Source organism: Pteropus medius, unplaced genomic scaffold (genome assembly GCF_902729225.1).
Source record: "Pteropus medius unplaced genomic scaffold, Ma_sr-lr_union100, whole genome shotgun sequence".
Lineage (NCBI taxonomy): Eukaryota > Metazoa > Chordata > Mammalia > Chiroptera > Pteropodidae > Pteropus > Pteropus medius.
In genome coordinates, this window is record NW_024349797.1 from 17474431 (window position 1) to 17478900 (window position 4470).

A 4470-nucleotide genomic window follows, 5' to 3' on the forward strand; every position below is an offset into this window, starting at 1 on the left:
TCATCATCATCACCGTCATCACCACCATCATCACCTATATCGTAATCACCATCACCATCATTTATTTGTTTGTTCATATCCAACATTATTCAAAAAGAGAACGCCATTAATTATCGTGAATCTTGGGGCCCCAGCTTCCTTCTTCTGGGACCCCCGTCTTGCCCTCTCTCTCTTCCCACTTCCAAACCATCCTTTGCTCCCCACGATCCCTTCCCCACGCCAGAAGATTCTCTCCCCCTACCCGCCCCCCGTCATTTCTCACGTACACACTCCTTTCCAGAACCCTCTCTGTCTCCACTTCCTCCTTTGAGACGGCTGACACAGAAGGGGCAGAGAGGGCGGAAGTGAAGAAAGGAGCGTGTGAGACAGAGTGAGCGGCGTCCCAGGCAAGTGGCGGCTTCGACGCCATGGCCAGGTAGCTGGGGACGCGGGACAAGCCCCAGACCCTTCTCTGTGCCTCAGCCTCCTCATTTAGAAAATGGTCTGGAGAGGGAAGGAGGGATTGTGCCAGGAGGACTGAAAGTCCCCGTACGGTTCTCACATCGCATGATTCTGTGACCCTGAGGAGAGGGGAGAAAGGAGGCGGCCCCTCGTCCCGGTGGTCCCCAAAGAGCTCGGAGGAAACACTCACCCCAGCTCCCACCCCTAAAAGCTGCCTGGCGCCGGAGTCCGGGCTACACCTCCACACCCCATGGCAGGCCACTCCTTTTTCTGGATGCCTCTCACTGGAGCCTCCTTAGGTGGGGCCCCCGGAGGTTCGTGTATGGGAAGTGCCACTGATCTCTACAGGGACAGCCACGCCCAGACCGGCAGTGCCACCTTCCAGGCTGTGTCCTCCTGGGTGAACGCCTGAGCTTATAAATCCCCTCTTCCCACCCACCGACCCCGCCGTGCCTTCCCCCCGCCCCTCCATCCTCCAGCTTTGCCCTTTGCAGCCAAATGCTTTGAAATTCGGGGTCCAACTTCTGTGGGTTTGGCCAGAAAACACACATCCATCACAGTGGTGTCTTGGGATAGAGAATCAAGTTCACAAACCCTCCTCCAGGAGTCTCCCGGCAGGGAGGGAGACCAGCTCCACTCTCCTCCCCAGAGTGATGAGCGAAGGTACATAGCCGACTTCCAGCCGCCTGTGGGCCCCAGGAGTCCAGGGCAAGTGGCCCAGGCGAAGCCTGAGTTACGCCCAGCAGAGTGAGTCTGACAACGCTGCCCAAGCAGGCCCTTCCAGAGAACAGTGGCGAGGAGAGGCCCTAGCAAAGATGACCTCCTGGGAACAAACTCAGTCATGGAACAACTGACCTCACTGAGCCTCGGTCCAGCAATCAATCCCAACCTGGCCTGCGATTCTGGGCCATTCTGGGGTTCATGGCTCCCAAGGGCTGGGCCCTTTTGGAAAAAGGAATCCAAAGTGGCCCCCAAACAAATAGGGTGCCAGCCAAGAGCAACTCCACAGGGGCGGGGCCAGCGGGTAGGGGACACGTAATCATCTGCGAGACACCGAATGTGACTCACGTAACAGGCACGTTTATTTCACACTTGCCATGTGCCTGGCCCCTCGCTAAGTGCGCTAAGACAATCCTACTGTGGTGCTGTCACAGTCACTTATTGCCAAGAGGTCACACAGCTGGTAAGGGTTCACAATCTGAACTCGAACCCAACCCGGCCTGACTCCAAAGCGAGGCTGTTCTCCATTATGTCATGCCACCTCCATCTCTGACCATTCACTCCGGCCAGCCCACTCATCTCAGCGACGCGAGAGCTAAGGGACGTGGCGAAGTAGCATGGCCAAGGTCACCAGCAAATGGATGGAGCTGAGTGGGCCGAGGGAAGGTGGTGGAGGGGTCAGGAAGATATGGAGGAAGAAGGCTGGAATCAGGTGACAGCTGTGACAGGCCAGCTGAGGAGCTCAGCAAGGAAGGAGGGAGCAGAGAGGAAGAGGAGGAGGAGGGTGCCGTTTCAGGAGGGCTGGGCAGGAGCTGAGCCTCTGTCTGAAAATCCTGACAGCGGCACAGGACAGGGGTGGCGAGACAGGAAGGGCGAAGTCAGGGCGGCCACTCGGGAGCAATGAGAAAGGTCCAGGCAAGGCCTGGGGGACGGTCATGGCAGGAAGGTGGAAGAGGCATTGCCAAGGGAGAGGTGAGAAGGGGCGGGGAGGGGGGGAGAAGGCGCTTGACGTCCCCAGAGAGGGAGTAGAGCAGGTCCATCAATCCAGCGAAGAAAAACCGGATACAGTGGGTCCACTGCACAGGCTGGGTTTGGGGAAAGTGGGGAAGATATTGGGAAAATCAGACTGGGCTTAAAGTCAGGGCTGGAATGTAGATTTAGGATCCACTCTGCACATTCAACATTCATTCATTCATTCATTCATTCATTCGCTAAATATGTATTGAAAACCTGTTTGAGGCTTTGGACTAGACCCCGAGGGAAAACAAGATGACTTTGTGATGGTCCTTGCACTTCAGGAGCTCAGACTGTCCCCACCCCTGGCACCAGGAATGACAAAGACGGTCCTCCCCTTCTCCTTCCTCCGAGCCAAGACCCGGGATGCCCCATCCCCCTGCACCCCCATCCGCATCCTTCCCCGTCTCCTTGGTCTGAGAGCAGCTTTCCCCTCAGTGCCTTGGTCTGTTAGCCTCTGTGCACCAACCACCTCCCCAACTGGACTGTGGTCACCTCCACGGCAGGAGCCACCAACCCCCACCGGGCTCAGCAACCAAATAAGATCCCCCTGATCACCACGCTGAGTTGCCTAATAAAGACCCCCAATGACAAATAATCATCAACCCAAGTTTTAAGTTTTGAAAAAAAACAAATCGAGCAACTTCACTTCCCACATCGGTGGCGGAAGCCAGCTCTTTGGGACCAGCTGCTCTGTTTTGCTTTCTCGCTCATTCAGCTACAGACGGTGGCCGCGCCGAATAGCTCACAGAGGGGCTCCAGGAATGCGAAGAACGAGACTGGCAGCACGTGAGAGACGCGTCTGGTGGGCACACTGAGGACGCGGTCGGCTCTACCCGGACCTAATCCAGAAAGGCTTCCCAGAGCGGGGGCTGCCTGGAGAGCGAGGCAGGGCCAGCCAGGCGGGCAGGGAAGGCTGTTCTGCAGAGCAGAGGTGCCGAGGTCAAGGCCATGGCCCTGGGGGCATGTGAGGAGGCTGGGGTGTATGGATTTGCTCTTTTCGGGGTTTGGGGACATCTGCCAACCTATATGTAACTACGGACCAAGCTAGGCTATTAAGCTAATCGGACCTTGGAGTTTCCAAAGCAGGAGTCCTTCTGGGCAACATTCCCAGCCCTTAAGTATCTGGCACTGAACCATCGACTTCCGGAATCTGAGCTCCGCCCTGAATACCCCACTCCCACCACTGCCCCAGAGTCCAGCCCGGCCTCAGCGTTCACCTCCCTTCCGAGTGTCCCCCTCATCCTGCTTCTGCCTACTTCCTCCAGAATTCATCTCTCCCAACTCTATAACTTTGGAAATTTTTTTAGACTTTCCTCGAGATGCAGATTGTGTTCTGGCTGGTCAGTGGGATGTTCAAGTGTTTCCTTACCCCTCCGTAGTAGGCAGCACAGCATGATGGATGCGCGTGTGGGCTCTGTAGTCAGAAAGCCTGGGGGAGGGCAAGGGAGGAACTGGAAAGCTTCCTGGAGGAAGTGACCAAACTGTGTCTTGAGGGTGAACAGGAGTTTGCAAGTTGAAGGAGGGAGGAGAAAGAGAAATTCAGGCAGAGTAAGTAGCACTAGCAAAGGTTGGAAGTATGAAAGTCCTCGGCATATTTAGATCATGGTAAAAAGTTGGGCGAGGCGACGTGTAGGCTGCTTGGTAAATAGGATGTGGAGTTCCTAGAGCTGGATCTGGATGGATTGTCCGTATAGTGTCCAAGAAGACAGAGACCGTCCCTCTCAGGCCCTAGAATGGAGCGTGCATTCTAACTGACTCTAGCAGCGTGGAGCTTTCTGGCTGGACCCAGCTCAACGCCCCCTCTCCCCTCCTTTCCTGGAGCTCCAAGTCTGCGATCCTATCAGCAGTCATTTATTTTTTTCATTCATTCACTTACTGATCATTATCCTCCTCCATTCTGATGCTTCAGACAGGCCGTCCATTTAATTCTGTAAAACTAAACAGCATGCTTGGACCTTTCAGGACGCACTCTGAGCATGATACGTTCTGGGGAATGTTTTTCAGAGCAGTGAAAAATTTAATTTTTTCCCCCAGCATAGAGATGTGTCAAACATAATTTATGCCTGGACATAATTCATCCCTAAAGATAAATATTGAAACCCAAGAGAGGAGAGACGGCTGCAGAATTTCTCCAGGGTGGGGTGGGGAGGAAAGGGGCCCTTCCTGATCCCACCACTGGAGGGGTGAAAAACGTAAACTAAACGAGAGAAAGTAGCTAACTCCAGGTCTGTCCCGCCTCATTCGGCAGAACTGCTATAGGCTTTTTTTTTTTTTTTTTACAGGCCTCTTTTG